General features: G+C 43.5%; 1 long non-coding RNA gene and 1 other non-coding gene across 2 annotated transcripts; one reads left to right on the top strand and one right to left on the bottom strand.

Annotated features, from left to right (window-relative positions):
• On the bottom strand, positions 1-12,446 carry LOC111091763. Its single transcript, XR_005375972.1, has 3 exons — positions 12,283-12,446; positions 4,926-5,056; positions 1-801 (listed from the first exon to the last, which is right to left on the bottom strand). It is a non-coding gene; the product is annotated as an uncharacterized LOC111091763 (long non-coding RNA).
• LOC119865277 lies at positions 9,142-9,243 on the top strand. The gene has a single exon (XR_005376656.1). It is a non-coding gene; the product is annotated as a U6 spliceosomal RNA (small nuclear RNA).
• Positions 12,447-12,867: the final 421 nt, after the last annotated feature.

Here is a 12,867-nt window from a genome sequence, read left to right as displayed (position 1 = left end):
ACCCCCCCATCATGACCTGAGCTGAAGGCAGACACTTAACTGACTGAGCCACCCAGGTGCCCCTATCTTTTCCTTACATAACTAGATTTAATATTTTACTTAAAGCCAGCATGTTTGCCATTTTTACTTGATGGACTAGTAGCTATGACAGGAGAAAAGGTCTTGACCCCCGTCTCATGACCCTAAGAGTGATGGAATTGTGCGTCAAGTGCTAAGGACCACAAGACCTTTTGACAAGTAATGATTAAGTGTGAGAAGGCAGTAAGAGGTGAGTTGGGGTTTGGAGAAAACAAGACCAAGGACAAGATTTCTCTACCTCCTCCAACGATAAGTTTCTATTAGGCTAAAATCAGTCCTGATCAATAACCTACCATGGGGACACAGCAACCAAAGATGCCATAGGTTGCTCTCTATTTTTACTCGCCCTGAGATTTCCCCTGTGGGAGACGATGTAAAACGGAGCCCAGAGTCACTCTGTGGGTTTGGGACAACACAGTGAGCCTCTCCTATTGGCTGGCCTCCCTTATCCCACCCAAACAGGAGTAAGTGAAATCAAACTGAAATTTTAACACCAAGGACCCCACAAGGGATTAAGAACTGACTCAGGTGCCACATCAGCAGAGTATGTGGACAGAAGGGGGAAGGCCACCCCAGGTTCTCCAGGTACAGAGGAGTGCTTTGGGTGTTCGAGTTACTTGTATTTTCAAGCCCTGGCTGGCCAAGCCTTCTTCCCCCCAATGTGGGGATGCCAATAGGCCGCCTGTCCCCTCCAAGTTCTGCTCAGCAGCTCAGGACCCCATTCTGTGGAGAAGATGCAACAAAGAATAAGCAAACTGCCCGGGCCGTTCACCCCCACAGACCAACAGGGCCTTGTACGCTGGTCTGAGACCACTTCTGGAGACCAGCATGTGACCGAGTCACAATCTCTGGCCACTCCGTCAGCTATCTGCAGTTCCTCCTTTTTTTTTCTTTTCCTGACCTCATAAACAATGACCGTTGACAGTGTCACCGTCTATAGATCCCCAGCCAAGATTAGCTTTGGCTAGGAGGAACCCTTCCAGCCTCCAAAACCATGGTCAAAATGTTTTCTTTATGTGTAGGAAATTTACTTTCTCTGAAAGAGATTATTTAATATGTTATTCACCATTCCTGTTTTTGTTCTCTGCAGTTATAATAATAGCAAAATCGATGTTACCCAAGAAGTAGACACAGAACTTCTTGATAAAGGGAGGAAGTAACCAAGTAGTTGAAAGCAAAAAATGGCTTAGTTCTGCAGTTTCTGCTCTCATTTGTATGACCCCCTCCTCCTCAGAAGACAAGAATATAAATATATATATAAATATAAATATATATATATCTGTTTCCCAATTGTCCTAAGAACTTGTGTGTTACCTGCCCCATCCCCTCCACACACAAAGATGTTTTTTTTTAAGATATTTATTTATTTATTTATTTATTTATTTATTCATGAGAGACACAGAGAGAGAGGCAGAGACACAGGCAGAGGGAGAAGCAGGCTCCACACAAGGAGCCTGATGCAGGACTCGATCTAAGACCCCGGGATCACACCCTGGACCGAAGGTAGATGCTCAACCACTGAGCCACTCAGGTGCAACTACACAAAATTCTAAATAGGAAATTAAAGCAAACAGAAATCTATCGGGTCAAGCAGGTGGCTGTATGCCTGTACTGTCACTTCCCAAAGACAGCAAAGGCTGGCTCTCTTTTGTCTACATGGCAGGTACCAACCCTTCCAATTCTCTCTTCTATAAATGAATATCTAAAGGTGACATTTCAAAACAGCAGAGGAAAAGGTGGATTGCTCAACACATGGTATTGAAGAAACTGTATGGCCACATAGAAAAAAACATTGAAAGTAGAACAAAATCCATATGAAGCAGAGATTTAAATATAAAAAATGAAAATGTAAAAGTACTAGAGAAAATTGGGTTGCATTTTTAATAGTTTTTTGATGATTTTTGGAGTGAGGAAGTATCACATAAAACCAAGAGGCCATAAAAAATTCAACTACACAAAACTGGTTGATTCAATTATATTAAAAAATTTTAAAAACAAACAAAAAGACCCTCATGGGAAAAAAAACCACCAGAAACAAAGCCAAAAGATAAATGACAAAACAGGAAGAAAAAAACAAAAAAAGGTATTTGAGGACAATTTCCTTCAGATACAAGAACTACTAAATTTTAATTTTAAAAGTACCTCAAAGGGAACCCTGGTTGGCGCAGCAGTTTGACGCCTGCCTTTGGCCCAGGGCACAATCCTGGAGACCCGGGATCGAGTCCCACGTCGGGCTCCCGGTGCATGGAGCCTGCTTCTCCCTCTGCCTGTGTCTCTGCCTCTCTCTTTCTGTGTGTGTGACTATCATAAATAAATAAAAATATAAAAAATTAAAAAAATAAAAAATAAAAGTACCCCAAAATCTAATAGAATAAATGGAAAAAGATCGAAGGAGATAGTTTACAAAAAAAAAAAAAACAAAAACAAAAAAGATACAGAAATGGCCCATGACCATATAAAAAGATGGGCAACCTTACTCATAACTGGTCCTACGATACATCCACATGAATGCAAAAAGGGGTATGTTCAAAGTCATTCAGAGTAGCTGCTTGTATGTGAATGTGAAAATAAGGAGGTTCTATATGTACTGGAATAGAACCATCCCTGATACGTTTTGTTAGATGAAGAAAAACAAGGTTAGAGCTGTGTGTGTGTGTGTGTGTGTGTTTAAAAATAGTCTAAGGATTGATGTATTTAAGAATTTTCAGAAAGAATACCAAAAGATCCATTACCCTGGGTTTTCTCTAAGGAAAGAAAACTGGATGACTGGAGAACAGAAACAGAGGGACGCTTTTCATCGGATATTTCTTTGTACCTTCTGAATGTAAACGTGTTACCTTCTCAAAAATTAAATATGATAATGAATAAAGAGGCGACAACCATGAGCTTGAATAAACTTCAAAAGGGATGAGTAGGATGGTGAATTTTATGTTCTATGAATTTCACCTCAATTAAAAAAAAAAAAGAGCAGGATTCCCAATAGGGAGATAAAAGCCAAGCCTGTTCCTCCTCCAGTGTATCTGTCTTGGGGCCCTTCAGGTGCTGGTAAAGGTTTAAAAACTGATTTCTAGAGGAAAACAATGATTTGTAGCATTTGTCAGTTTCTGTGACATAAATATTCCCATCACTTGATTCCTAGACCCTTCCTGTCTCTTCTCCTTATGACCCATTGTGTCCTTACTTAACCAGTCCACACTTCCCCCACTGCGTAGAAGTCTCACAGTTTGGGGATGGATCCTTTCCCTAGGGGGTGATTCCTAACTGGTCTAACCCAACATGCAAGTTGTTTCCCATTGGTGTATAGAGATATTTATCTCTTGAGACAACCAGGTGGACCCTGGGGAGGTCTGGAGACCCAAGGCGCTCGCTTTGAGCCATTCCAGTCTGCCAGCCATACATGCATCATTACTTGTCAAAAAGGTTGGGAGGCCCTGGTCTAGGGCAATTATAACCTTCCCTTCTCCTTACTACTGACCGACTCAAGCTAAGTCTATTAGTGCATGGTATTCACTAATCACTAGACTAGCCCTAATACGGACCCATGACCCAATTAAGGCCAATGAGACTTGAGAGGAGTTTTGCTGGAGGCATTTCAAAAGTTTCCCACTCTTCAAAGAGTAATAGGAAGATATGATTTCTCTCTTCCTCATGCAGACGAGGCCTGGGACTGCTGCAGCCACCCTATCAAGCAGCCTGAGAACCGAGTCAGCAAAGGATGGAGGGCCAAAAAGATGGCCAGAGCCAAAGCACTCCACCCTATTTCTGGTTTTCCTATGTTGTAAACTAATAAATTTATTGTTCAAGACACTTTGACTTAGATTTTTTGTTTCTTTTCATTGAATATATGCTTTAGTAACATACTTTAACCGTCTTTTTAAATGCTTTTGCATATGACTATAGCTTGTTGATCATCTATATTTAATATTTCTATTGATATTTTACCCTCTTGTGCTGGTTCACTTTATGCTAGAGTTAGGCTATAGTCCTCTGTCATTCAGTCAAACACTAATGTAGGTGAAGGTATTTTGTATATGTGATTAAAACCTACTTAAATTGATTTTAAGTGGAGGGGAATACTTTTTTGATAATCTAAGTGGGCCCCATCCAATCAGTTGAAAGGCCCTAGAAGCAAAACCAAAGTTTCTCTGAGGGAAAAGAAACTCGGGCTGTGGAATTGCAGCATCAGCCCCTGATCAAAAATTTCCAGCCTTCCCTTCCTGCTGACCTGCCCTACAGATTTCAGACTTGCCTAACCAGCTCCACAGCTGCATAAGCCAACTCCTTGTAATAAATATCTCTCTCATAATCATAAATAAATAAAAAATAAATAAATAAATAATAAATACACACATGCACACACACACACACACACACACACTACTGGTTCTAGTAGAAACCAGAGTGATAGCAGTCCTTTTTTTCCCTTTACATACTTATATCAATTTGATACTGTATATTTTGCATTTATTTATACATTTGTCATTATTCTTAGTTACACTGTAGGCTTTAGGAGCACATAAGTAATTCCTAAAGTAGGTCAGAAGTTCTGCACATTTGAAAGATGAAAAATGTTGTTAAATTACCTTCTCTAAAGGTTATATCTATTCAAACTCTTACTTGAATGTAGGCTTTGTGTCTTTGTATTATTATGTGTTCTTAGCACATCGTAAGTGCTCGGTAGATATGAACAGAATTCTAGAAGGAGAAACATGGATTAAGGTAGAAAGACATAAAGATATGCTAGACCAGAGGGTTCTTTGTTTGACTCAATCACATTTTTTTTTTAGGTCTCTTTTCTTCTATAGGTGACACAAGAATTTGGAATGATTCACCCACATAGTACTTACGTTGCAGCAGCCCCAAAAGGCAGACAGAACTCTGAATTCGAGGTCGGACCTGAATTTGAAAATTCTGTGTAACGTTCCACTTTGTGACCTTGGACAGATGTCTTAGCTTCTATGATCCTTAGTTTCCAAATCTGTAAAAGGAAAGTGATAACCTTCCAGACTGGTGTAAAGATCAAATATATAAAGAGCCTATTGGAGTTATAATAGGTCTAGACACAGAGGTTATAATAAGGTCCTTTCCCCAAATTTTGGAACAAAAAGCAGCAACGCTCTAAGAGCCAACCTGTAAACAGAGCACATAAGGCATCTGAGCAGAGATGTGGGGTGACCCTGAAAGGACAACAAGACACCAACCAGGCTGACTTTAGTAAAATACCTAAAAGAGGCTATACCCACCAGAAAGGATTAGTCAGGGATAAAAACTAGAAAAAGTAGAGTCAGAGACAAAATGGAGCTGTGCCACTGAAGCCTTGTCTCATTAGGCCCCAAAATTCCAGCTAAAAGGTAATTGCACTTCTAACAACATCCCCATCTGGCTGTCCAAGCTTAATGCCATTCAGTGTTTCATGGCGTTTTATGTGCTGTTTCCACACTGAGCAAAACCCTTCTGATAGTTTGGGTTCCTCCACGGCCTGTCTCTAGGAAGTAGTCTCTGGTCAGAGTCACCTGGCCAGCCAGCTCTCCCAAAACCAACATCCCACTCAAACACCTGCATTCTTTTTTATTGTAGGGGTTAGGCAGGACAGTCTGACCCAGATGGCAGAAGAAACAGCAATCACATTTGTGTCTAATTCACAGCTCTAATTAAGATGAGAAAAAGAAAAGTAGAGCACGAGAAGAAATTGTCCACGAGCTGAAAATTGTGAAAGCTCCCACGTGTGTATGGGGATGGCAGCCTGTGAACCTTGCTTTCAACATTAAGCTGATCTCATACCATCTCTGTCAGGAAGACAGGGCAAGTATTTGTCCTGCTTGTTCCTGAAAAGACTTAAGGTAGGCAGGCAGTAATGGCTATCCTCCTTGACCAATGACAAAACTGAAGTGGTAAAAAGAAGAGATTTGTCCAGGATCACATAATTGTTATATAGAAGTCTAGGAACCAAACCTTCATTTTCTCAGTCCAAATGCAAAGCTCTGGCCAAAGAACCAAGCTGAAGATGAGAAAGGAAGGGCATTGGATCTAAACAGAATGCCAAGTTGGAAATACTTGAGGATGGTGGTATAGTTCTCTTAGATTTTTAGATCTTAAAACTCTTGAGTTGTTTTAGATTTTTTATTTATAACATAGAGTGTATCCAATTGTAATAGGGGAACACTTTTGATTCCAGCCATAATAGAGTAGCTTGTACTGAACCAACTACCCTGTTGAAAACAGCTATTATCAGCTGCACAGAATATATAACACAAGCTGGGATGCCTCAGTCGGTGGCTCCCTTCAGCTCAAGTCATGATCCCAGGATCCTGGGATCCAGTCCCACATCAGACTCAGCAGGGAGCTTGCTTCTCCCTCTACCTGCCGCTCCCCCCACTTGTGCTCTCTCTCTCTGACAAATAAAATCTTCAAAAAAAAAAAAAAAAAAAAAAGGAATACATATCACAAGCATTTGAAGGCACTGATGAGCAACCAATGCAGACAATCCCTAAGAGTAGGTGAGCTCTGTATTCACCCCAGCCCAATTCACAGGGCAAGGAATAGGGTAAGTGGTAGCTACTCTATTCTTCGATTGGGCTGCGGAGACAGATTGGAGTTCAAAGTTGCCAAAGTGGCTGGGACTTAGGTGGTAAAACCTCACATAGGGGGGAATTGCCGACAAGTGAACCCGGGAGGCTAGGAGCAATCTCCTATTGAGGTGTTTGCTAACTCCCAAACTAAGCCAGCATAGCCATGACTATAGGAAAGCTAACGGAACGCTTTGTACAAAGATTCTGCAGCAGCATGGAATTGAACAGATTGAGGGTGGAGTACAAGGTTCACCAACTTGGGATAGCAATACCCAAATCTCTGACTGAGACTCCAGGAAGACCATAGCTTGGTAATGAAGGTAAACCCAAAAGGACCAACCCTAAGAAAGCTTAGAACAACCCTTGACAGGATTAAGGTGATTGGCCTGTACCATCTGCCCTCCTTTTAGAAAAAAAGATGAAATAACCCAGAACCTCTAAAAGCTAATAACCAGTAAGCTAAAATAGGAGGAAAAAATAAAATTTAAAAAAAAAAACAAACTTGATTCTTCTACCAAAAAAGGAGAAATAAAGCAGTAAAGAACAGAAATAGAAACATATAACAAGATAGTAAATATAAACATTTCAAGAATTACATTAAATCTTAATAGATCATTACTCCAATTAAAAGACCAAAATTGCTTTTGGATAAAAAAGCAAAATCCATGTGCTATTTACTAGAGACTCAATTTAAATATAAAAATAAAAAGATTTAAAGAAAAAAGAATGAAAATAATATGCCATATAAACACTAACCAAGAGAAAGCTGGTAGAGCTATATTAATATCAGTCAACAAAGACTTTGGGGGAAGAACTATTTCTAGAGATTAAAAAGGGAAATTTCATAATGATAAAAACGTCAGTCTACATAAGATAAAACAGCCCCAAATTTGTGTGCACCTAATAATTTATAATGTATAACTAATTTGTGGAAAATGTAGCATAGTTTCAATATATGTTAAGCAAAGTTGACAGAACCAAAAGAAGACATAGATAAACCAATAATCATTACAGGAGATTTTAGCACCTCTTTAAATAGCTGATAAAAGAAACAAAGAATCAGCAAAAATATAGAAAACTTGAGCAACACAAATAATCAAATTGACATAATTGACATATTACAGAACTTCATACTTAACAATTGCCACATACATGCTGTTTGTGAGAGCATATGAACCCTTATCAACATGGACCACCTGGTAGGCCATAAAGCAAGTCTCAAACAATTCCTAAAGAGTGAACTCATAAAAAAATGTGTTCTCTGACCCCAGTGGAATCAAACTAGAAATCAGTAACAGGAAGATAACTAGACACCCCCCATGTGTTTGAAAATTAAGCAGCACATTTCTAAATAGCTTGTAGGTCTAAGAAAAAAAATTGCAGTGAAATTATAAACTATTTTAAGGGCCCCTAGGTGGCTCAGAGGTTGAGCACCTGCCTTTGGCTCAGTGCATGATCCCTGGGTCCTGGACTCATCCCCACAGGGAGCCTGCTTCTCCCTCGGTCTGTGTCTCTGCCTCTTTCTCTGGGTCTCTCATGAATAAATGGGTAAATCTTTTAAATAAATTAATTAATCAATTAATTTAAACTGAATAATAATGAAAATGTGACATACCAAAACATTTGGGATATAGATAAAGCAGGGCTGAAAGGGAAATTCATAGCTTTACGTGTATATATTTGAGAAGAACAAAAATTGAAAGTCCACATGAGTTTAGCTTCCATCTTATGAAGCTAGAAAAGGAACAGCAACTGAAACTCAAGAAAATAGAAGGAAGGCAATAATACAAATAAGTGTAGAAATCTTCAAAACAGAAGACAGATATGCAATAAAGAAAGTCTACAAATTCTAAAAGGGACTTGAGGTGCCGACCTTTGTTTCTGAGTAAAGATCTGTTTTGGTTCTTTTTCTTGGTCTGTTTACATTTTGTTTCCTTCTATTGTCCTACTGCACGACCTAGGGGTTTTAGTATGTTGTTAATTAGGAGCGGTGAGAGAGGATATCTCGACTTTTTCCTGACCTTAAAAAAAAGGCATACAGTTTCTCACAATAAAGTAGTATGTTTGATGTGGGATTTTATAGATGATTTCTTTTTTTTATCATGTTGCGAAAGTTCTCTATTCCTAGTTTGTGCAGAGTTCTTGTAATAGAGAAGTGTAAGATTTTGTCGAATGCTTTTTCTGCATCGATCGATATGATCATATGATTATTTTTCTTTATGATATAGTGGATTACATGGGTTGATTTTCAAATGTAGAACCAGCCTTGAACTTCTGGAATAAATCCAACACGGTCGTGGTCTATAATTCTTTTAGACATTATTGGATTCAATTTGCTAAATATTTTGTTGATGATTTCTGCACCTATGTTCATGAGAGCTATTGATCTGTAATTTTCTTCTTGTAGTATTTTTATCTGGTTTTGGTATTAGGGTAATGCCGGCCTCATAGACAAGTTGAAAGTAAAGTTTTGTTTTTAAAAGTTTTCTGGTGAGTGCTTGCTTCAGCAGCACACGTGCTAAGATTGGAACAAAACAGAGAAGATTAGCATGGCCTCTGCACAAGGATGACTTGCAAAATTTGTAAAAGTTTCCTTGAGAGATGGGTGGGGGTGATAGTTGCGTAGTGTGAGGAATCTATTTAATACCACTGAATTGCATACTTAAAATGCTTAAGATGATAAATTTTATGCTATGTATATTTTGCTGCAATGAAAAGTTCCCTTGAGCTTTGGCCGTGCTAAGTGGTGGTCTGGGTGAGACCTAGGCCTTAATCGAAGGCTCCAGAATGATCTGGTGAAAGCGAAGCAGAAAGGCAGGTAAAGATTCTGGAACCAAGGATTGTAGGGAGTAGCTATAGTTGTTTGCTCCCCTGCTAAGCAAAAATCTAATCGGGAAGGTTTTTTTTTTTTTAATTTTTATTTATTTATGATAAAAATTTATAAAATTTTTATTTTATTTTATTTATTTATGAAGGGGCCTGGGCCCCTTCTCTCACACACACAGAGAGAGAGAGACAGAGACATAGGCAGAGGGAGAAGCAGGCTCCATGCACCAGGAGCCTGACGTGGGATTCGATCCCGGGTCTCCAGGATCGTGCCCTGGGCCAAAGGCAGGCACCAAACCACTGCGCCACCCAGGGATCCTGGGAAGGTTTTATACACAGTTATGAATATTAAATTAACAATGCAAGATAGTATTTTGGCCAAAAAACAACTCAGAGACTAAATGATGTAGGATTTGAGAAAGGGATGTTGCTAAGTCTTTTTCTTCTCCTAAACTAACATTACTCTTTCTTTAGCTCTTGCCCCACCTATGTGGGTGAGTGGGGCGGTAGGTGGGGTGAGTAGGGACATTCTGCTGCCATAGTTACAGGAAAAGGTTCAGCATTTTATGCTCAGGGAAAACGGATGACGGACTGAATTTCAAAAGCACATTGTTCTGTGGAAGGCTGACAAGCAAACCTTTGTAACGTGGAGACAGGTGGCTCATCAAGTTAACACTAGGCACAATTCTGTCTCAGGTAGAAACAGGAGCAAGAAATGGTCTGGACTTAGAACAGACACCTCAAGCCCCTAAGATTTGTGGTTAAAGCCTCATTACTCAAACTTTACCAGTTTGGCAATGGTGTCAAAATTTGGTGCTGCTGCTGAATTGTACTTTCACTAAAGATGATCTCTCTCTCTCTCTCTCTTTTTTAAAGATAAAGGGTGTTTTTAAAGGCTTCCCTTCTCTGATTTCTCAAAATGCCATTAAATACATATTAGTTACGTTTTTATGAAATAATCTTATTTTACAGACTATTGTCTATTTTAAGACACCATCGATTATAGTTCACTGTTAAAACACTATTTAAAAAAACAAACAAACAGGTTTTTTTTAAGCCACATTCTAATTTTGGAAGTAGTAAATATGAAAAACGACCATCTCAGAGTCAGAGAAACTCTGTAGCCCAATTCCTCCTCCGTGACCCGTGCAAGCCAGGTGCCTCGTGGACAGCACATCCCCTTCTGTGTCAACACCCCTGAAATTCGATCCATCACTCCGACAATTTCCGCACCCAAATCTATCTTTCTTTCTTTCTTTCTTTCTTCCTTTCTTCCTTCCTTTCCTTTCTTTCCTTTCTTTTTTTCTTTTCTTATCTTTTCTTCCCTCCCCCCCTTTTTTAGATTTTATTTATTTATTTCTGAGAGACCCAGACAGAGGCCGAGACCCAGGCGGAGGGAGAAGCACCTGCGGGGAGCCCGATGCGGGACTCGATCCCGGGGCCCGGCGTCAGGCCTGGGCCCAAGGCAGCTGCTCCTCCACGGAGCCCCCGGGGCCGCACACCTGCTCCAGTTTCCGTGCTCCACTCCGGTTTCCATCATGAAGACCTTGCGCAAATGGAGACCTTGGCCCCCTGCCCTCCCCGCACCCCCACCCCGGCCTGCGCATTGCGTCGCCCACGGTCCTGCTCCTTTTCCCTCCTGGACCCGGTGCAGCCCCGCTGCCCCCCTGCCCGGCCCTCCCCCGCCCCCCAGCACTGCAGCCCCCAGACCTCTGCCTGCCCCTCCCTGCCCTCCGCAGTGCCCCCCCTTCCCAGGTGGCCCGAGGCCCTTGGGGCGAAGCCCCGGAGCCTTGCCAGGGCCTGGGCCCTGCCTCTCCAGCGTCCCCGGGCCCGCTCCCCGCTCCCCGCTCCCCGCTCCCCGCTCCGGGAGCGCCACACGGACTGCCCCGGGCTCGTCGGGAGTCGCGGCAGGTTCTGCCCTGCGGGACACCCCGCTCCTGCCCTGGGTCTGGGCCGCCTGGGCCTGCCCCCCAGGCTTCAGCGGCCCGTCGCCTCCTCTCGGAAGCCCTCCCTGACCGCACTGCAGGAGGAGCCGCGGTCCCCTGCTCTGCGTGGGCCGGCACAGCGGGCCTTCATTCCCGCAGCACAGGGCACCCTGGCCCACCCCGGCCCACCCCGCCCACCGCGGCCCACTGGGACCTACCCCGACCCACCGCGGCCCACCCCGACCCACCGCAGCCCACCCTGAGCTACCATGGCCCACCGGGACCCACCCCAACCCACCATGGCCCAGCCCGGCTCACTGCTGGCCCACCCCAGCCCACCCTGAGCCACTGCGACCCACTGCGACCCAGCCCGGCCCACCTCAACCCACGTGGCCCAGCCCGGGCCACCGCAGCCCACTGCAGCACACCCTGGCACATCCTGGCCCACCCCAGCCACCGCGGCCCACCGGGACCCACCCCGGCCCCACAACCCACTGTGACCCACCCCGGCCCCACCACTGCCCACCCCAGCTCCCCCCATCCTGGGCCACCCGGGTGTGGCCAATCGCCACCCACCCCGACCCCCGGTGGCACACCCCGGCCCACCCTGTCCCCCATCCCTGGCCCACCGTGGCCCACCCCGACCCACTGTGGCTCACCCTGACCCACCACAGCCCACCCCGACCCACATGGCTCACCCCAGCCCACCCTGGACCAGGGGGCCCACGCCCACCCACCCTGGCCAGGCCTGTGTGAGCCTGCCTTCCCTACCACCGAGGTGGCTGCCTTGAGCTGCCTTGAGGCCCGGCAAGCGCTCCTGAGGCTGGATGATGGTGCCTGGAGAACTCGGTCAGGGAAGAGTGAACAAGCCCTCACAGATCTACCTGCCGTGAGCATGTAGTCCTGAGTCCGTCTGCTGGCTTCAGGTCCCAGCTCCCCCAGTTATTGGCAAGAGGACTAGTCACCTCATCTTCCTGGGTCTTAGTCCTCCCTGCACCAGTGGGCAGATGAGTCCAGGGCCGTCCTGTGAGTTGGGGCAGCTACCAGGACTGAGTGAACTGGAGTGTGTGTAAAGCACTTAGGACACTGCCCTGCACACTGAGCACTTGAGCATTTGTTATTATTAGTATTACCCCATTTATCTGCCTTAACAACCTCAGGAGGAATGATAATTGGTAAAGTGGGGACTATATCCAGTAAAAGCCTCTAGAATTTGAGGATGTGGTGACCAAAAGGTCACCATCTGGAGATGGAACCACCCAAAGTCAATATAAAAAAAGCCTCACATCAGCACTCAGCTGAAGTAGTCTTTCCTCCAGACAGAGCTTGGGATCCATCCAAATCAACCGAGGTAGCAGATGTGTCTCCAGGCCCAGACTCCAAGATTAAAGACATAATGCCCATTAAGAGCACTTAGAAAATCATAAAGTATGATATGAACGTTTATGGTTGTGATTCCTATTATTAGT

Source organism: Canis lupus, chromosome 22, assembly GCF_011100685.1.
Source record: "Canis lupus familiaris isolate Mischka breed German Shepherd chromosome 22, alternate assembly UU_Cfam_GSD_1.0, whole genome shotgun sequence".
Taxonomy (NCBI): domain Eukaryota; kingdom Metazoa; phylum Chordata; class Mammalia; order Carnivora; family Canidae; genus Canis; species Canis lupus.
The sequence above is the reverse complement of the archived record's forward strand: the minus strand, read 5'-3'. Positions and strand labels throughout refer to the sequence as shown.